The sequence below is a fragment of the Electrophorus electricus genome, chromosome 5 (assembly GCF_041902795.1).
Source record: "Electrophorus electricus isolate QZ-2024a chromosome 5, ASM4190279v1, whole genome shotgun sequence".
Lineage (NCBI taxonomy): Eukaryota > Metazoa > Chordata > Actinopteri > Gymnotiformes > Gymnotidae > Electrophorus > Electrophorus electricus.
This window is the reverse complement of record NC_137501.1, coordinates 7,457,501-7,480,067: the sequence shown is the minus strand read 5'-3', so window position 1 is coordinate 7,480,067 and position 22,567 is coordinate 7,457,501. Positions and strand designations below refer to the sequence as shown.

Below are 22,567 nucleotides of genomic sequence, written 5' to 3'. Positions count from 1 at the left end.
TTATTGTGTATAGAGTGGCAGAATAGTAATAACAGTTTATTGTCAAGCATCAAAGTGCAACCATATTGCTTCTTAACTCCATTTAACTAACAACCACTTTTTATAGGAGAGTAGAAATATGCAGTTGGGAAGAAAGTGACTTATCATTTGGGAGCAATAAATGATGTAATAAAAGTGACACACTGTTTGAATGTAATGAAAAAGTGAGGTGGGAGCTCGGTTCGTGATTTTCCCTGCAATATCTATTATCGCCAAAGACATCTAATAAAGCCTGTGAAAGAGAAAAGTAATAATGATCTACTCTCATTTGCATGTAAAATCTACATATTATATCCCTGGCACATTTCAGGCCAGCATCCACCCCCTGGGCAAATTACAGCACTGAAGTAAAATGATTAAATGATTGTGAATGCGATAAGCAAGTTTGACTAAAATGGGAGTGAACAGCAGTGTCTGAGAGAAGCCAGTCAATCGATCTTTAGACTCACACATGCTCTTCGCTGACATAGACTCTAAAATATATGAAATAAAAGTAAAAGTAAGTTTTATTTTAGATATAAAATAAAAACCAACAGCAGTACTATATTTTTAACAGGTTGATCACATATATGTGAGCTTCTTTCAATACCTCGCTTGCCTGAGCTAGAGAAATAAAATGCGTTGTCTGGATTTTAATTTACACTTTATTGTGCTTTTTGCTACTGTGAAAGCAATTTTGTATATGACACAGTGATAGGTCTGTGTCATAACTCTACCAAAGTTATATGACACAAAGCACAAATCTAAATTTTTCTATCAGAAACAGGAGTGATTGAATCTGGCAGTTGTGTTACAATGCAAAAAGTTGTTGTTTTTTTTTAATGTAGATTTGAAAAAGAATGCGTTGCATTTGTATTCTACACCACAAGGCTGTCATCTGATCAGCTATCAGGATTTTTTTTTTTCCATCAAAAAGCTTTAGTGTATTGTAGCATAACCCTTTAGCTAATACCCTAATACAGGTGCATGCTAAGAAGGGACTTTAGAAAATATAATTAGTCTGTTTCCCTTAGATGTCTGCTTCAACAGCAGCCCTCAGGAAGGATGAGGGAGGTAACCATTAAATGTTTAATGGCTGAGAAATATCAATATTTTAGTGTCAACATAGAAGCAAGTATCAAACATTTCAGTCTATAATTTAACAAGGCTCCTACACAGCAAAAACAAGCAAAATTGGACTAGCTAACAAGGGTAAATGGAGGGGTGGGTAATGAACCAGTAAAAACAACAAGTAAACGGTAACTCTACTAACAAGTAAAATAAAAAAAAAAATAAATAAAAAAAAGAGCACAATTAAACTTGAACCAAGACATTCACATATAAACAACATTAAACATTCATATTTAACTAGAGTTCTACAGAGGTGCACAGCATTCTGGGAGTCCTCACTATGCCCCTCTCTGCTGGTCCATTAGCCCACAGCCTAACTCCATGGTGGATACCACAATATGATTAAGTAGCATAAATCTTATAAAGAATGATTTTATCTCCATTTTAATATCTGAATACAAGAGGCAGCAGAAGCTGTCACTCATTGCTACAGGCAAAAGTGTTGTACAGACTTACCAGACTTACTGTGGTAATTCTTAGCACTGCTTAGCTAATAACAAGAGACACTCCCCACATGATGCATCAGTGTATGAATGGCTGGTAGTGAGATGGTGGCCTACAACCTGAGGCAAAATGCCTCTGTAGTCTAACGCTTGCTGGCAGGCATGGGCTGTGACAGAAATAAAATCAGTGGAGTTGGTTAAATATTAAGCACTAGATTTACAGACTACACTTGGCAGACAGGACAAAACATAAGATTTTAACAATATAAAGTAGCCCTCTGCTGTGACCTGCATGAAGCGAATTCCAGATTCCAATTCAGCTGGGACAATGAATGAATGTTGAATGTGTTTAATTTGTTTGTCTGAAGTGCCTTTGTTTGAATCTCTTTCCAGGTCAGTTCTTAGGGTAACTGGTCTGTGTGGAAAGTAAAAAATAGCAAGACTCTTGTTGCAATAAGCATTGCCTCTACACAGGAGATAAGTGGATTTTAAGTGTCTTGCTGCACAGTGTGAAGCCCAACCTTTATAGCAAATTCATGGTGGCAGAGTAACCCTTCCCTCGCCCGTCCTTTCAATTGGTCCTGACTCTAACCCTGCCTGACCGGTTAGGACTTTTACCTAGGAGTGATAGTTCTGATGCTTCATAGATGTTTTTGTGACTGGATCATGAAATTAGACTGACTATGGATGTCATCTGTGGTATGGTCACTGTTTGCATATAAATCAGTTAAGACTAACTAAGTGCACACTTCAAAGCTACTACCGCTACTAGCCCTTCTACTATTTCTAGTAGTAATATTAACAATAATTATTATTTTAAAAAAATTATCCTAGAGCACAAAGCTTAATTAGTTCAGTTTTACTGTATTTACCTTTTCTGTATGTCCTTCCACAAACTAGCAAATATTTACCCATCCTTGCACGGACATGCATGTATTTATAATAACGGAACTTTCAATTATTATCTGGCATTTACTTTGACTTGGCCATAAATTGCTCAGCTCCTGTGCTGGCTGTAGCCTGGGTGGATGTTGGGGGGTGTAAGGGGAGTGAGTGAGTGAGTGTGTGTGTGTGTGTGTGTGTGTGTGTGTGTGTGTGTGTGTGTGTGTGTGTGTGTGTTGTGTGTGAGTGGCGGGGGGGGGGGGGGGGGGGTAATCTGGTGCTGAGTGTAGGGAGGGACAGGTCTGACCAGCATGCCAAAACCCAAACTTGCCCTGAGGCAGGATAATAGGACAGGTAGAGTGAAGCACTGGGCAACTACAGAATGTACTCCAGACAGAGGCCAGAGCCTGTCTGTACTCAGCCCCATCATCCACTCTCACAAGTCTGGAATTCACTGTGTACACAGACTCAGTGATTGCTTAGTAGGGAGGGCAAAAATTGCTAGAAGATATTTAATAATTCATCCAATGCTGTGCATCCAAACTTGAAATGTAAACTGTTGAGAGTTATTGAACATATAGATTTGTTTATATATACTGTGGAAAAGTGACTGGACAAGATTTGATGAATATGCCCTGACTTAATTCTCAATGGACTTTTGATAAAGTCCATCTCTGTGTTGGAGTGCCATGATATGTAAGAACCCCTGTTGATCAGTATATTGCTAGTTGCTAGTTGCTAGCTCCCTCAGACAGGAACTCACTGACGTGCACCTCTCCAGTTAATTCAAGTTTGGCCAAAATCAGCTGGTTGCTAGTGAGATTGTGAATTTTGTCTTTCCCTTACTATTTTTAAAACATTCTCTGGCATTATCTTCGATGCAACATCCTTTTAAATTATTTATCTGTAATTGTATATGTATAGACTATTCCAAAAGGGTTTTGTTTTGCTATGTTTTGTTTCGGCTGTGTTTATGGTCATTCTATTTATTTATTTGTTTGTTTTAATTGACTCAAGGTCCATAGTTCTGCTGATGGCAGACACAAAATCAGCAGAGCCAGATGGCAATAACAGTGAACCCACTCATAACTGTCTGCACTGCGATTTGGACAAATAGTAACTTATTAAAACTGCATGAATAAAAACAGAATTTTCATTCTCTGGTACAGAAATCTGTCTACATCAACCCTCAATTAATCTATGTGTTTATAGCTTATATATTAAATTCATATCTCTGGATGGCTTTGTTTTATGGTTGCTTTACACTGTGTGAGATATAGAGGTTAACTGTATGCTTTGTGAACATGTCATCACTCCTAAAACAGCAGAATTATGCAGTAAAGACATCTCGTTGCAAATGTAGAGAAAGGACATAAGAGAGAAAGCTCTTAGTGTGCATTTCAGTATTTTCTTATTTTATAAACTTTTATCAACAAATCGCACCAGTTAGTTTCATATCAGAGTAGTTTTCCTTGTAAAATAAACAATTATAAGAGTGCCAAACAAGATAGCAAAGAGGAATGTGTATGTTTTGTGTTGGTGAAGTGGAAAAGGGTTTGGAGAAGGGATACCCATGAACATTTGCAACTTATGCCTGCTTTTGTTCTCCTTACAGAGGTTCTCCATGAAACTGTGAACTTGGTCACAACAATTTCCTTACTTTATTGATATTTATCAGTATTAGTTATCACTTTTGTCACCTTTTCTGGTCAAATATGGTAAAAAGAATTAATATAGGTAAGACTGGAGAATGATTCATTAGCAGGACGGTATGAGGGTCAAGTGGACCTGTAAAAAGAGCCAGAACATTTAAACATCTTACATATTTAAATGTGAAATTGCATTTCTTCAAGAAACTCACTTATTGGTACGCTTGGGTTGGCCACGTACAATTCCAGAACACAAGGAACAGCTATATTGATACATATTCAGTTCTGTGCAACCACTGTTTCATTGGACCCACAATGACTATTTGTTACAGTATCGTGATTTCTTTACCATAAACCAATAGTTTTGGTTAATGTACATGCACCAAATTGGGCTGATAAATTTATTGAAACAAGTATCTCTTTAATGCCAGATATACACTCACAAAAAAGGATGTATAGTGGTTATCTGAACTATGTAATTAATCTAGAATTGGACCAGTCTCAATCCTAAATCTACAAACCCTTCAAAAATGACCAAGGCAATACCAGTCTTTATGGATCTCACATTTCCTCTTAAAAGTTCAGAACGAGCCCCTTGGAAATCAAATAGAGCTCTACTGGCTGATGATGCCTTTTCTGACTTGATATCTAAAAGAAATTGATAACTTTATAGAATTCAATAAAAAAAGATAACATCTCCCCATCACTGCTCTAGGAAACACTGAAAACTCTAATCAGAGGTGGGATTATAGCATATTCAGTTTAAATTAATTAAACGCCTAGACTTGAACAAGACCTGCTCATTAATCAATAAACACAGAGGATACACAATACTCTATCCCTCTCCTGACCTTTGTAAAAGGAACCTCCAAACGAAATTTACTATCAATTGGAAAGTCGGATCAACTCTTGCTAAAATCGGTTGGATTTGTATATGACCATGGCAAAAACACTGGTTGTCCTATAATACAATATCTTAAGTGCTAATCAGTTGCTCAACAAATCCCGCAAATAAGGAAACCAAATGATATGTTAACTATTGACCCAGGAGAGATTAATGATACATTTGTGTCATTCTACTCCAACCTATACACATCAAAAATAAGGAATGGCAGTACTGCTAGGGAACATTTCTTCAACAATCTGCAGGCTCCTTCTATAAACATAAAGCATAGGACTGAGATTGAACTCCCACTGCAACATACAAAACTTGTAATGTGATAATGGAAATGCAAAGTGGTAAGGCACCTGGCCCAGATGGCTATCCAATAGAATTCTATAAAATATTCTCTAACAAATTATCAAGTATTCTTTTGGAGGTGTTTAATGATTCTCTATCCTGTGGGTTGCTGTCACAAACACTGAATGAAGCATCAATTATCCTTCTGCTTAAGCTAGGTAACGATAACACAGACTGTAGTTTTTATCGGCCCATTTATCTCCTAAATAGTGATGTGACATTCACTTATGAATATCCGTCAGCTTTTAAGTATTATTCTGTCTCCTGCGTCCAGTGGGACGCCAGAGGAGGCCATCTCTCTGGACACAAAGAAAGCTTTTGACAGGGTCGAATGGAAATATTTAATCACTTGTTCAAAACATATGGGTATGGTCCTAATTTTATTTCATGGACTAAACTCCTATACTCCTCACTCAAAGCCTCTGTAATTACAAGTGATAAGCCGTCATGGTACTTCCAGCTATCAAGAGGGACCCATCAGGGAGGACCAATCAGTGCACTGTTATTTGCCTTGGCCTTAGAGACCTTATATATCACATTAAAATCATTGCCTTCAATGAGTGGACTCTATCAAGGCAGAGAAGAGCATGGATTATACCTATATGTGGTTTATTTATTACTAAGTATACTGGATTCTAAGTATATTCTAAGTATACCAGATACTGTTCAGGCTTTGAAAAGATTCGGCACATTCTCTGGGTATAAACTAAACTTTGGTAAAAGTGAATGTTACCCTCTTAAAAAATTGGTTCTTCAAATACAGGATAATTCCTTACCATTCCAAATGTCTACAAGTGGTTTTAAATACCTGGGGATTAATATCACAAGAGGCATGCAGAGCCTTTACGAGGAAAATCGTTCTCCCTTATTTGAGAAAGTAAACCTAGCTCTGAAGAAATGGAAAACTCTTAACTTGTCCTTGGCAGGGAAATTGAATTGTATTAAAAAGAATGTGCTTCCAAAATTTCTTTATCTGTTTCAATGTATCCCACTTTATCTTCCTAAATCCTTCTATAAATCTATTCATAAAGCTTTCATTACATTTATTTGGAATGGAAAGAGCTCCAGAGTACATATAGAACTACTGCAGAGTTCCAAACTACAGGGTAGCTAAGCCCTTCCCAATCTTTGCCACCATTACTGGGCCACAAATGTCCAAAAAATGATTCATTGGCTTCATACTCCAGATATTGTCTGGTGGTGCTTCAGAGCTAGGTCTTGAATTTCAACATCTCTCATGGCCCTGGCCACTTCTGCTATCTCCTTTTCCATTTCGAACTTCACTAAGAATCCAATCATTATCAGTGCTTTTAAGATGTGGTTTCAATTCAGGAAGAACTTTGGGTTCAAATATTTTCTTGACATTTGCAACTACCCCCCCCCCCCCCCCCCCCCAAAAAAAAAAGACTCTGTACTCTCTCTGACAAAGACAAGTATTTCCAAATTTAAAGATATGTACATAAATTCTGTATTTGCAAGAATTGATTACCTATCACAGAAACTGTCCAACTTATTTAGATTTTTCCAAACTTGCCACTTCCTTCACTGTTATGGCACCAACTGTCCAAATATATCTTAGATGTTATTCTAGAGATCACTTTTAAGCCAAATGGCTAATTTTGAGAATAAATGACTGTTCAAAAACGACCCTTGCAAAGATTAGGCTGGGAGAGTGATCTGTGGGAGGACTTAGAAGAGGACACTCTTGTACTTTACTGTACTCTACAGTGAGTGAATGACAATACCTCATGTGCAAAATAAAGCTTAATGCAAGTCAACGTTCTACATCGGTCTCATTTTTTTTCCTGGAGAACAATGTCACTGCCCGTAACCTGTTTCCAGGGAATGCTAGCTCCTCCAAACACTGCTCCCTGGACGATGCTGTCACCATCACATCCTGTTCCTGGTCTGGCCACCCTTTCAGTTCCTTGTATTTCTAGTCCCTCTATCTGCTGTGTTTCCTGTCCCTCATGTTGTCTCCATCCCTGTTGTTATGTTCATCCATGGACCTAACACTGTTGCCCTCTCCTATCTCAGTCGCTGCCTTTGTCTCAGTTTCCTTGTTCCTGCCCTCATCACTGTCCTTGTTCCTGTTCTAGTTGTCTAGTCCCCACCCAAACTGTTTCCTAGTCTCCTGTCGAGTTCCCCGTCCAATCTGTCTCATATCCTGTCCTCTCCTGTTCCTGCATCCCGGGTCCAACCCCCCATCCAACCATCCAATCACAATTTGTGACACTGGGCCCTTCAGCTACTCCCCATGTTGTCTTTCTCTGTCTCTACTTTACCCATCTCTGTCCAGTGACCTGTCCCCAGCTCAGCTCCTGCCTCTTGGTACCATCCTTGGGTCCACAGCAACAACCAGTACGCGTATTGTGAGCCGAACATTAACAGAGGCGGGGTGAGGGAAGGGGTCCTGTAATGATCAGCATTCTCCTTCATGTGGTGAGGTTCACCTCACAGCCTTGTATTTTTGCACTTGCCCACCATGTGCTTTCATTTCAGTCCTCTCATGTTGCCATGCCCCCTCCATTCAGGTGTTCTTCATTTGCCTGCCATTATGTTTTATCTGCCTTTTTTCCTCCTCAACCTCTCTAAATGACTATTCCATATCTGTGTGAGTGGCCCAGGTTGTTATTATATATATTAAATTGCATATATTTGTTTAAGAACATGTTAACTGTATTTTGTACTTTCATTTTTTCTAATGAAAAAAAAAAGGACTATGCAGTAAGATTCTTTTGGTTTGAGAGGTATTGTTACTGAAAGCACCGGAATAGCCCTGAAATGAACAACCCCGCAGTTCAATATTACATAGCGTCGATTCGTGAGCAACTTTTAACTAACATAAGAGTTTTACTCTTAATAATAATAAGTTATGACCTAGGACCAGTTTCTGACTAAAATAACCAATGACCTAGAGACAGCTGTTGCCCATTATATACTAATAAACAGCTCATTACAATTATCTCAGTTACAGGGCTTTGAGGTCACAAGCAATAACTCTTCATATGTACAGGTGTAAGCCAAACTCTGCAAAGTCTTGTTTTTCACAAAAATAAGCTTGGTCAAATCACAATGTTGGCCTTTCTGTTATTTAGAGTATCATTTAAACTGCCTCATTATAATATGTAATCAGTTGCAATGCATTATTAATTGGCTTGTATTAAGTTAATAAAGCTTGTGTTACCATGAACTCATGTGAAGCTCAGCTCACATTTAGATAGCATTACAAAATATAAACATAAGTACTCACTAAGTAGAGTGAGCTACAGTTTTATAGAATTTTTATAGATTGCTAACACAAAATCCCTGTTAAGTATCCAATCTCTGCTACACACATTTACCAGGTCGAATCTTAAATTAGGTCAATGGTAAACCTCTGACAAAGCAAGGGGTGTTAACATTAAGTAACTTTAAAAAGTTGGTTATGCATATTCTTATATATTACACTAGGCTAATATAACATGACCTTTCCAACATATTTGTTAATTATAATATGGAGTCAGACACATTTATTACATTTATTATGCATTAACCTTCACCCATACCTATTTCCGTCACTGACTGTAGGTAAGCAGGGTATGGTTGAATAATTACAGTAGCAAAACCCCCACACATTTCAAGAAAATAATTATAAAAATACATTCAAATTTTACTTCCTTCAAACCATCAACCAGAGGAAATTAATAATGACAGTGGTTAATAAAAATGACAGTAAAAGAAGTTCAGTAAAGGTGTAGTAACATGAGTGTAATTTCACATTTTCAAAAGAAAGTTCTCTTTGATGAGACATCTAAAATAGGAAACCTTGTCCAAGTGCTGTTCTTTTACTGGAATTCACATCAAAATAGCTCTACATTAGCAAATTCTTTTAATTATTTATTGACATCCCCTCTGACAGTGTTAACCACTAAATGAACATTTAATGCACCTTTTGTGCAGTTATGCGTTTTATATTTGTGATCTCTAAATGAGTAGGTGACACGTTATAAACTAGAGTAGAGGTTTTTGCAGTGAGAGCAATGAACAGGCATGGAAATATTGGAAAAAACCTCCTTGGTGGTCAATAACATATTGATCCTGGAGCATGAACTGACAGTGTGATTAAAGCCTTGTTTGCTTGCCTTTCTATGTACACATAGTCTATATAGCCTTATGAATCCCACAGTGACGAGTGGATTTAGAACAATTTCCTTGTGAACATAGAGGGATGGATTTGATGTGCAGGCCATGTGATGGATGGTAGAAAAACACATTCTCTCAATTACTTGATGCAACTATTTCGTTCAGTGCACCAAAATGGCTGGCTTTTATTTCAAATAAGCTGCTGCTCTCCAACATTGGAGGGCTACATCCAGTTCGATGTTAAAGTACATTCAGACAAAACCTACACACATGAGTGAGGTATGAGCTTTCATTTTAATTAAAGAGGGGAAAAATGCTTATATTCAACTGAAGGAACCATACTGTCCAATTAACCTACCATACAGCCCAAATTACTCTGCTTAGATAACTAATCAGTGAATTTTGGTATGGTGTTCTTGAGCCTTTGGATTCTGTCCTGCAGTGGTTCAGTAAATCTATTACCTTTGTGTGTCTTCCTTGTGCAGTGTGGTTTAGAATGAAGCGCTGTGCTTAGTGGAGTTGTTTGCACAGTTAAATAAAGACGAGGCTGGAGAAACCATTTGTAAATCTCACTCTAAGCTGTTTTTTTTTAAGTGCTTTTCTTTTTTCAGTCTTCATTCAGCACCTAAAGAGGACTCCTTTTTGAAATCACGCCTAGTTTGGTCAGTGCTGATTGAACTAGATGAGTTTCTTTCGAGCTGCCTTTCTCCACTGAAATGAGAGCATCTGAAAAGTCGCATTAGTTTGTGCTTGTATGTAGATACCCACATGTGAGATATAATGTTTTGATGATACCTGACACTGCACCTGCTGTAGTTCTCATGCTGAGATTGTGAATCTAAGGAAACCCTAAATGTCACATACTGTACAGGAGTGTACAAAGATTTCAGCCCTTTGGGTTTGCATATTGCTCGCTGTGTCGGGTTTGAAATATTGCTGGCACCTCTGGTATTGTTTTTAAATGTGTTCCCAGTCCACATATTGTGTGGATTTAATGTTTTAATTCCAAATATTTATTCCACTTGTTCAAGAATTAATGGAAGCAAATATCCAATATCCATTATCAGACTTCAGTAGCTGGCCAGAGCAAGCTTATCTCTGAACATGTTTTGTATAGTAAACTTACAGTACTGTAATAGCAGAAAAAACAGCATTCAACACTGGATTTGGTAAGTGCTGGACACCCTAGGAAACCAGCAGGCCATTCTAAAACTTTACTTGTAAAGGACACAACATCACAGGCAAATAAAAGTATTTTATTGGGATTGGGTAAAAGCTTAAAACCGGTATTATTTTTTGTGCTCTGTGATGGCAAATAAAGATTATTTTTCAGACTTTAGCTGTAGAAATGTTGAGGCAAGACCCATGTGCTAAGAGTATGAAAGTCTAAGGGCTAAACCAAAAATCAAGTTAGCATAGAACAAGTTGGCAAGCAGAAAACAGGCAAAACAAATAATAAACAAACAGCAATCTAGCAAGGTCAAATAACAGATGGAACTGAATTTATAAGTATAGGAAAACTGGACATCAAACGATGGCTCATAAATGCACTAAAGCAATTTTTCCCTGTTTTTGGTGACACTTTCATAACGTTTTTCTACCAAAATCAAAGGTTTGGGCTGGCCTCAAACCACCCACCTCCCAGCTGTTTGTCATTACATGTGTTCAGTCGAATCACTTGTAGTGTTCGTGTTGTATCCTTCAAGGAGGACCTTCTAAAACGCTCCTTCTTAATAAAGTTTGAGCCTTTCCATGTTTTTAGATGGATTCTGTTGACGTGGCAATTTCACAGTTCACACTGACTGCTTTCTGCACCTTTGGACTCGAATGCAGTCACCATTCCAGTCACATGGTGCTAAAAGTGGCACATGCTTTCTGTTTTGCCATGGTGCATCATTGGTAATGCTGATTCATTCGACAGGCATTTCTTTTAGCTGGATTCATCTGATCACAATCACAGACATCAATCACAGATATAATAAGAGCACTGGTCAGCAATCAGTTCTCTCTCTCACTTTTACGAGTGCTTTCATTAGTAGATAAAGGGCAACAGCTGGACTGGGATGCTTCTTAAATGTAGGTGATATACAACACCCCCCCCCCCCATACTTCAAATATTCATTTATCTGTTAACCAATAGACTATCCATTTACCATCTCAATGTGTACCTAGTGGGTGGCAAGTGTGAGAAGAGAAAAGAGAGAAGGTTTCCAGAAAAGGAGAGCATAAAAAATGCGCAAACATGAGCTGTTGGTGCCCAATTCATCACCAATGCTGTGAACGTTGAAGAAGTATCCATCTCCCATCAGCCGCGTTTGTAAAAGTGGCACGCTTGCCCTGCAACAAGAGAACTCATCGATCTTGGGACGGAGGGCTCCAGCATTGCACTGCGGAGAGGTTTCATTTGTCACTGGTTTGACCAAACAAGGGGTCCTGATCCTGCAGGAGGTTCTGCACAAGCTGCCCTCCACCCTCCTGCTGTAGTAGGGCTCGTGAAAAAACAGAGCCGAGCTGAGAAAGAAAAGGTTTAGGCTCAATAGCCTAAGAAGACACAGTCTCTATATGACAAAGGACATGGCAGGTATAGCCACCTCTTAGGTCTGACTGTGGTCAAAATCAGTGCATTGTACAATGTCTGTTACAGAAATAGTTCTATTAATAATGCCAGTGGGGATAAGAGTGAGTGACAGCCTGGGAACCAGATAGAATGAATTCATTTGCAAAAGACTAACTGGCTAATGTGCTTTCACACCTTTGACTGGCACAATAATTAAGACAAACTTCTGTTACTTATGTGTTGCCTTTCATTATATTTTACCAGATCCATTTTTTGCTAATACTGTATTAACTAGTAAAATACACCCCAGTTCTAAAAGTTCTAGAATGAAATTTAAACCCATTAATATTATATGACATGAATTATAATACAAAATAATCAGGTTTGTTTGTTGCCAATTATTCATTTAAAAATAAATAAATAAATTACTACAAATTGGGTCATAAAGTTTTTTACTGGGGCAGAAAGATGGGGTTAGATAAGGCCTTCTTTTTCACAGTGATTCAAATCCCCTGATCTTGCATTGTTGTGGCTGTGGAGCTAATTTAAACCTGTGAGTGTTTTAGCCTGACAGGCAGAGAACTCCCTCCCAGCCTCATTAAAATTCTGCACCTCCAGGTACCTTAATCTACTGATAAGGTGAAGCCCCTAATCCATCAAAGCAGATTGCAGCACTAAATGTTCTGTTTACCATTGAGGAATCATCTAAAAAAAAAAAATAAATAAATATATATATATATATATATATATATATATATATATATATATATATATATTTTTTTTTTTTATTTTTTTTTTTTTTTTTCTGTCTTCAAACTTTCACTTTTTGCTCATAAATGCTGAGAGCTTAGGATTAAAGGAAGATGGTCTGACAAGGAAATATTTTGTTATCTCTCTGGTATGTAGACTTTAGAGGATTTTTCTCTTTTTTGGCACATGTGAAACTTCAAACCTGTTACTGCAGCTGAAACTGTGTGACAGTGTCCAATGTAAGAGATAAATGTGTGATTGCTTTGAAGCCAAAAGAGGTATCTTATTATTCCATGTTGAAAATATTTGTTTCTCAACAGACCTGTTTCATTTTGTGATATTTTATGAAACTTTTCTGTTATAGTTTCTTATCAGTATACACACACTTAACGCTTATAAACAGCTACACAGGAACATCTATCTTATAGATTCATTTTACACTTGTAAAATTAGAAAATGTAGCCCATCATTTGCCAATTGATCACTACCTCATTACCCACTACCATATTCATCATTCACTCGTCAACTTCTGAACACAGGGTTCTGAACACAGGGTTTTAATAATAATAATATTTGGGTAGTTGACCATTCTCAACACAGCAATGAAACTGGAATGCAGTACCATGGTTATGGTTGTGATACCAATGCAAGTTTAAACTGTTGTTCATGCAGGAGCTTATCAGGCAGGAGCCTTATTTGCCAGGGACTCTGCTGAGTTGGGAAGAGTCTGCTACCCAACACGATCCAGCCAGCTATGGTTTTGTGGTCAGAAACTCACCAGTGGTTAAGATTCAGAGGATGGGTACACAAACTGAATAGAGCACTACACTTGTACAGGGTTATTTCTATAAATAAATGTTTCTACTAAATATGTGGTGAAGGCACATGGCCAATATCAATTATTTAGAATTCAAATTCTTTCTAGAAATGGGACTTGTGTGGTAACCTTTCAGCCTGTTGCATGTTTACAGCATTACTGTAGGCCCCGTCCCTCAAGCAGGTGAGCTATGAGATGTTTTGACAGGTGTCTGAGCCCTCACCCCACACGCATCATCAGCAGAATGTGGGGTTAAATTTACCAGGCAATTTATCAGGCCCCACCAGCTAGCAACCTGAATGACCGAGCCTTTCAGCACGTATCAGAGACCAAACCCATCAGCAGTTAGGAGCACCGCAATATACGAGTCCCCATCCATGCCGCTTCCCAAACATAATGAATCATGGCATGTGTAGACCTGCAATTCAAAATGGAAGGGAAAAAAAAAATCAATGACAGATTGTCACCAGTCACCTCAGGGGACTGTCCAGAATCTCACAAGAACGTCTGGTGATGCATGTGGCTCATACAGCAGATGAAAGCAATGGCTGCACATATATTTGGACCTTGGAAAGCTATATTTACCTGGATCTTATCTTCCTCATGATAATGATCATACAAGACAAGTGGGATGTGTGCTCTGGGAGATGTATTGTTGACCTGTCAACAAAATAGGTGCTCAGGCAAATATAAAGTTTTGCACTTCACTGAAACTTTGCAGTTTTGATCAACCTGTACTGGATTTGATTTAGTGAAACATTGTGCATTTTGTGTAATTGCTAATCTTGAAAAATGAAGGCCCATTGCTTCCGGCCATGTGACTTCCAGCCCTGTGCTAAACCAACTCGAAGGCCGCCAACTCTCAGTTCGGTTCAGTCTTGAGTAGGAACAACTGGAGGATGCGCATTGTGTTATGCTTAATGGATGGGTGGCCTAGCACTGCAAGGTAGAATCTAGAATTATATACTGTAACCCTGTTGCTAAACACATGGACTGTGACATATGTTGATGCTAGCCCAAAGTATTATTCTTGAATTCTTTAAAACACTGCATTATGTGCTCATTTTTGAGTAAATAAAGTTGAAATCAAATAAACAAACAGTATTTTATATCAGTGTGACCTTAAACATACAGTACTTTTCTACAAATTATGTCTACAATATAACTATGTACAAACCATAGTAGGCAATGTCTGACTCATTCGGTGTATCCCCCTTTCTCACAGTCATTTGTACTTAATTAAGATGATTTGTATTTAACACCAGAGAACATTCATTTGAACTTGCCATAATATGGCTTTCTGGTCTGGTTGCAAGTTTAATAACAATAAGTTCAAAGACAAATCTAAATTTCTACTCTGACCTCATTACATTCTCACATCTCAAAGTTTACCACCCTTATTTCATGATGGGTGGCTTGAATGTTCAGTTTCATTTCACAGCAGCAAATACTGAAAAGGAGAATAATCCTGAACATTTATAGTGTAACCTCATTAGATGTCACACTAAAACTCTGGCAAAAACAGTCTCAATAAATGCATGCCAAGTACAGACATTTGAAACAGTTTCATTTACCCTAGTCTTGGCCACATTAAAGACATAAACTAGCAGAATAAAATCTCTCTGTTTGAAATAAAACCAATTTATCAAATAAAACCAATTAAAATGCTTTAAAACTGAGGCTTCACTTTCATTGTTGGCTCATAATACCATCTCCCTCTCGTTCTCTCTCTCTCTCTCTCTCTCTCTCTCTCTCTCTCTCTCTCATTTTCTCTGTCTCTTGATCTCTACACTCAGCTCAGACAAAGGGTGACAGTGAGGGGAACTTTTTAAGAGACGATTAATCCCAGATAAGATCTTAATTAAATCAGGCAACAATAAAGCATGAGACTCAACTCAGACTTCCCTTAATCCCCAAAGCACACAATCAGCAATCATCCTATTAATAGTATTTGTATAGCACTAATGAGTAACTATTTGATTGTCTTATCTAAGCAAATTTGGAGAAAATATCCTTTTTGATTGCTTGGATGACTAATGTGGACTTGGCTATTATATTGCAACCAGATAGCAAACTTGGCATTATGACATTACAGGTCATGATTGATAAGTTCAGTTGATAATTTCATAGGGGTGTGTCTTAAACTAAATAAAAACTTGTTATCTAAATAGACATGTTGGTATGTGGACATAACATACCTCTCTATGATATTTTCAATTAATAATGTGTTAATGTCAGAAAGACTTGCAGCTGATATTTATGCAATAGGGTCTTTGTCCTCTATTTAGGAATTCAAACACTGTTCATTGCTACAGTGCAGCTATAATATATTTCTTATGGTTGATGTTTCCACCAAGCTAGAGAGAATTTCAAATGCATAAACTTTTTATGCTGATATTAGTGATATTTATTATTCAGTTCATCACTAAGACCTACAGCTCATTACATTTCCTGTTCATCAGGGTAAGACTTTATTTATCTTACATATTTATCTGTCCTTCTGTGTCTTTTTGTGATGTCCCAAAGATCTGTTTATTTTGCCTTTATATAACAAAGGCTTGAGAAATGATAAATTAGACATGCAGTTCTACTCCATAACCGGTACAGACAGGGTATCTTATCTTTGCAAAGGCTATTTGATATTTCTGTGTTTCTTATGCCTTGAAATAAATCATTTTCTTATCAGTACCCATGAAACAAAGTGTCCTCAGCGCCAGCTCTGAGCAGGGGAGCAGTGGTTGTAAATAGCCACGGACGTGGGCGTCTTTGCCTACAGGCCACTCACCCGTCTATGGACACTGCGCACATCGACCTTGCTGCCTCCATGGTGAGGGTTACGAGAGCTCCGGTCGAGCTCATCCCTCAGCATTGCAGGCCTGGCCCTCCCTGTGGTAGCTTCTGTTTGATATGCAGCTAATTGCCTCCGGCATCCCCAATGCCCTGCCAAGTCAAGACCAACAGCGAGTGCTCTAAAGCGATTCAGCTTCATGCACCGAACGTGATCCGGAAACTGAAGAAGCTGTCGTAATAGCTGATCTTCACCACTGATGTTAGGTTTATAGTTTCGACTGGGTAACCTTTATGCTAAAAAAAATGTAAAGAATGACAAGATGGATGTCTATATCTCTGAGGCAAGTGACTGTGTCCAGTCAGGTGACCTCCTTGATCACCATCAAGGGCATTTCTGCCTGGGTTTAATTTATGGGAGTGTTAATGAAGATGATTTGTATCTTCATGGGTGGATGGCTTCATGGAGCACTGATGTTTTGAAGCAACACATAAAAGTCTGCTAGCACAGACTAAAGCATAGAAAGATCATCACTCTGATTCCCAGATCACACCAAACATCAGAGATACACACTGAAAGCAATTTGTCCTCTGTCTGTATTTGATCAGCTTTATGCTGTAAAATGCTTTTGGTAAATGATTGAACATTGACAACTAAGGAAATAGGTCCAACCAGTTCATGAAAGTCAACGAATCTGCATACTGTTTTCTCAGTCAGTTTTGGTTTGGTTGAGGATTGCTACAAAAGTCTTCATGAAACAGCTTTCACCGCTACAATGAGCACCTGCAAAAGCAGAAGAGAGAGAAAAAAAGAAAAATGCTGTGGCATTCAACCATGGACTACGGTCTCATAAAAAGTTGATATTGTACTTGGCTGCCACTACTGTGAGGCAGCTACTCAGGCCCGCTTGTGTTGAATTGTTAACCACTGAAGTTGATGGCTGATTCAATATACTCACTTGTGGGCACCAAGAGACACAAATGAAACGTTCACAATGCATGCAATTTTACACTTCAACTGAGGGATTTCACTTTAGGGATTTCTCATTAATATCTTTATGTATAAAGTAAATTAAAATGAAAGGACATTTCTGTTTGTTCACACATGCTTGACTTCTTTGACAATACATACTAAAGGAGCACTCTCTACATTGGCTTCATTTGTACAAAATGTTTGCCTTAAACCTAGTACAAAAATATATATGAAAAAAAGTATATACTTGATTTCTACCATCACTGGCATAGCAGGTACAGCAGAATTTCTTTGAGCTGTGAGAGCTTAAAGGTATACTTACTTTTACAGTGGTTGACTTGGCTATATCAAGCAGACTTCAGGCTGGCTCTGAGTCTCCACAAAATTCACTTACTTTGTTTTCCCCTGTGCCTTTAATATAGTGCACATTAATGCCAATGTAATAGGCTGGCCTTATGCTTTGATTAGTTGAACCTTCCCTTTAGAAGTGAAACCCTGGGCATTTACCTCAGAGAGAAGAATTAGAGCAGTGATTGAGTGTGTTTCTAATTATCCAAAGACCAATTCCAAATTCACTCATGAATTTTATAAAAGAACACGCCTCTTGGCTATTCACATATTGCTTTGATATTCTGTTTTTTAATATTTTGTTCTACTGTTACAAATAAATCTATTCTGGCCTTTCTGGAGTACTTTTTCTGTTAATTGAAAGCATGGCTGTGAACATTCTTACAATAACAGAAAAAAAAACACAAAACATGTCCACCTTTTTCCCCTGTATTTCAGCTCTCTTGGTTAATTAGTTCTGCAGTATGCTGCAGCTGAGATCAACAAACTAGGGTTGATTTTGACACCATGAATTAATTATACTGTCATGCATTATGGCTGGTTTTATATGCACATATTTTTATGCATATATGGAGTTCATATTCCTGTATCACCCTTCTTGCATCCTGCTACTCAGTGCTGGGTTGTCTCAGAGGCTCCTTTGTGCAGTCTGAATCTTGGGTCTTATCTGGAATGATGCACCCCTGCATCAGTTGACCTAGTGCTTGAGCTGCCATTAGTGGCTCTGTGCTGTACTTCAGTAATGCCTTTTCCAGCCATTGGTAGGATGGTCTTACATTAGCCACCTCTCTGTTGGTGGTATATTCCATGGAGGTGCTTATCCTGCCATCACCGCCTCTGCTTCCATGTTGACCATGTCCCCCATCTATCCAAGGAACTCCCTTATCAGCTTTTCCTTGGGGGCCATTGGTTGGATATATTCATGGGTGTTGTGTGTCTTAGTCTGGACAGTGGATCTTACACTTTGTAAGCCCCCTCCCCTGAGTTCTGGCTTGCTTACAGTGTTTGGATGTTTCGATCTTGGGTGGAGTGCCCCATGCATTAGGAGTTTTCTTGATGTTAGCAGCTTCCAGTTATTCTCTGCTAGGTATCTGCTACACACACACACAAACACACACACACATATATATATATATATATATATATATATATATATATATATATATATATATATATATATATATATATACACCCCCCCCCCCCCCCCAAGTCCATATGGTGTTCATTCATTCAATATGGTGGTTTCATCCTGTAGTCAACTTGTGTTAGATACCCGCTTCTGGTAGAGAGACAGCCAAGAGGACGATATGCTTTTGCAGGCCTCCGTATGTTCCTGCATGGCACATTCTGCCATGTAGCATTTGAGGTGCAAGGTGCCTTGCAGAGGTCTGTCTTCTGTACTTGTGCCATGCCAACCCCCAGCTCAATAAAAGCTAGCTGTGGTAGTATGGCTGTGATTAATAGTTTGCAACAACATTATCTTGTAAACCAAACGAGACAGAACCTCTAATGAATTTCCTGCAAGAGACAAACAACTGGAATTGTTCCCATTCTAGTTACTGAATGGAACGTCTGGGACAGAGACAGTTGCCAGGTCTGCTGTCAAGCTTTAACAGGCTTAGGATGTTTACAGCATTAATTTTATTTCCTTTCTTCTCCCTAATAAAATGTGATGGCAGTACACTTGGACACATATTTTATCCTTTTAAGTGGGTGCCAATGTCACAAGCCTCCTACCAAAGCTGTGGTGGTGCAGTGGTAGATTCAATACAATGTGTGGTTTCTGTCCAGTGACGGGTGGGAGAGAATCAATAACTCATTTTTTTAGGGAGTTTGGCATATTCAACATGCAGACATCCCTTTTCAATAGCTAATTTTTTCCCTTTGATAGTCCCTGGATCGATTTGTGTGCCTGCATAATTCTTTCTCCAGGTAATTCATTCTCAAAATGAAAAGAACTTTTGATTACTGTGTTGACTAATTTGCAAATGGTCATTTAGCTGTGTACCTTTGAATCTTACACATGAAAAGATAGATATCTTATGAAATCTTTCACAAATCTGTGCTTTAAACCTTTAATAGTCTCATTATATTTTGAACTGAAATTTATAAGAATGAGATCGTATAAAATGTCAGTATGCTGACGAATGACTTAACATCAAGGCCAGCCTGTGGGATTGGATCGCACAACTTAACCCAGCAAAATTTGGTTTGACACAGTCCCCACAGCACCAGTATAATCACATAAAATGTATATAAATGACTAATCAGGCCTTAGTATGCAGAATTGTCTAAAAGAGCATGTCCAGTACAAATAGATTTAGTGCAAAGAACTAGGATGAAGCTGTGTATAACGCATTTGAAGAAGCATAAACTATAAGACATGAACTTTGCATTACCAAATAATGAATTTAAGTTTACATCTTGCCAGTACCCAGAGTGGGATTAAAATCCAAAATGCAGCATAGTTGGATTATAACAGCACAATTAGCCCTGTCTGGGTTTTTGACCCTATAGCCTTGTCAGGGCCTCATGTCTTCATTCACAGCCTACTGCATTGCCTTCCCTGAAGCCAGTCTATGAGTTTTTCTCCTGCTTTTCTAGTATTCCGGCTGAACATTGACACACAGTGAAGATAAACCAGCACAGTATTTGTGATTCGCAACAGTATGTGACAAACTGCAGGAGGCAAACAGATTGATGTCATGCTTTAAACTATCGTCAAAGACAATAACGTTGAAGAGAGTCCCACTGCCTGTTCCACTACCAGAAGACTCCTACATCTTACAATGCCCCCAAGCATTCATCAGAATAAAGTTTTGTCTTATGTTGCTTTCAGGTTTAATGTTGTGACGACGCCTGCCCCCAGGAGACGCCGCATGGGGCCTTTCACACCCGATTGGCTAACAGCAGTTCCAGCTCCGCCCTAGCACCGCATGGTTTTTATTGCCATTCATCACTCTTGTAGCTCATTTATAGTCTGATTAGGACTTGTACACTCCTCTGTGTGTGAATGGGCTTTGCATATCTTATACAACTTTGTTCAAGTGTGCTCTTATCTCTAAACCATGTTTTTTTAGCTGCTGCTCATCCCTGTGTAATTTATTCCTGTTTTTGGATCATGATAATGGATTTGCCTGCACTTATCTGACTGTGTTCTGACTCCTGATTTGACAAATGAATTCTGCCTATGTATCTCACCAACATTTCGAAACATATTGTGGTTAAGGAAAAACAAATTCCATACAGGAAAGCCTTAAGTGTGTATCTAAAATCCCCCATAATCATGGAAAATACATAAATAGTATGAACATATTACAAATCTTTAGCTTTCATTCCAGCCTTCCCTGCTTGACATGGATAACGTGGCCTTTTAAGCATTGCTCCCGTGGATTTTCCAAAGTCGAGAGGGAAGTGAATCATTGCTCTTGAGTAGAGCTTGCCACAGTAGCTGCAGTCTGCTGTCACAGGCCCCCTCAGTGGGAGAAAGCGCACTGAGCCAAGTGTGTGTGCCAGGCTCCCCGCCCTGCTGTGGCCCCCTGCACATGGGTCATTGGGCCTTGCACCATATTACACCAGTGACACATGCCTCTCATTCACTCTGCGCAGATGTTGTTGGAAGCTTTTCGTCATGAAATGTCTTGCTAAATTGCTTTCCAGAACCTCGCGGGACATGGGACAGATCATAACGGCACGCATGAATGAACGTTCGGCCATGACCTGTATGACTGAATGGAGCCAAATTTCCTGAACTGACGGCAACCTTAAGATCTTTTTAAGTGTGGCAGTGAGCTTCCTGACTGGGAATCAGTCTACCATTTTCTGAGCCCCTTTAAGTTGGTTTTGGGGGGTTTTGTCCTTCAGTCTGCATATTTCCCACAAACTTTCCATGGTTTGATGTCAGCTTGGTTGTCAAATATGGTGCATATTGTTCATGCATCCTCAATTTTCAATTGCTCATAAACCAGGAATGATTCTTGCCACATGGGATGTTTCTTATAATTCCTTAAATAAATTCTATGGATTGAATAGGGACATTGCAAAGGTCACTGGAGAGCTGCCATAGCGCATTCTCACAACTGCAGTAAAATTCTCAAATATAGCAGTAGCAAGGCGCCCATGAGACTGCAGTAGTGCTTTCTACTGGGTGGCGAGGATGGCATAGTTCTTCTCCTCCTTATGATGAATAGCTGGGCTGACTGAGGAGACCGCAAGCTGAGCAAGTGTGTAGAGCTGTGTTATGACAGTGTGTGGGTGGCAGCTATATTTGGAATTATGCAACTCATTAGAAAATCCCAGATAAATTCAGTAATTCCTTATGGGTCTGATACACAAACAAGGCACAGCTTGAATATATCCTGTCCTTTCACTGTGGAAAGTGGCAAAGACACCATTGCTATTGTATTGGGGAAAAAAATCTTATGGGAATCTGTGAGATGCTCTTATCAATAAAGAAGATAAGGAAGACTATGGTATGTGGATACAGGGCAACTGAACGGCACAGCGATTTAGCCCAGAGTTGAGGACAGTGGCCCAGAGTCAAAGACAGTCGAGCAGAGGGAAGAAGGAATCCTAGATGCTAGGACTATTGCCACTAGGCATTGTTTGAAAAATCAGAGGCTGCCTGCTCTAATGTGCCATTAATGCAGCATGTGGCCATGTTGCAGAAACAGCTTGAAGCTAGAAAGGTAAAACAAACCTCCATTATGGGGTAAAATGTAGGCTTGTGAAGTGACATTCAACATGAATAGCTGTGGGTTACAAACAGGGAAAGGGAGAGGAGGTAAGAGGGAAATCACAAGTGTGGTGAGAAGTCACTGTGGTCTAATAGGCCATACCTTTTCTGT

The 22,567-nt window shown here is 38.8% G+C and overlaps 1 long non-coding RNA gene across 1 annotated transcript in view; it reads left to right on the top strand.

The window, feature by feature from the left end:
* The window catches only part of LOC118241982 (uncharacterized), a 59,270-nt gene extending 38,332 nt beyond the window's left edge, over positions 1-20,938 (top strand). The window contains exon 3 of the long non-coding RNA XR_004776474.2: positions 20,560-20,938. This is a non-coding gene — a long non-coding RNA (uncharacterized LOC118241982). The remainder of the gene's footprint in view (positions 1-20,559) is intronic.
* The last annotated feature ends 1,629 nt before the right edge of the window (positions 20,939-22,567 follow it).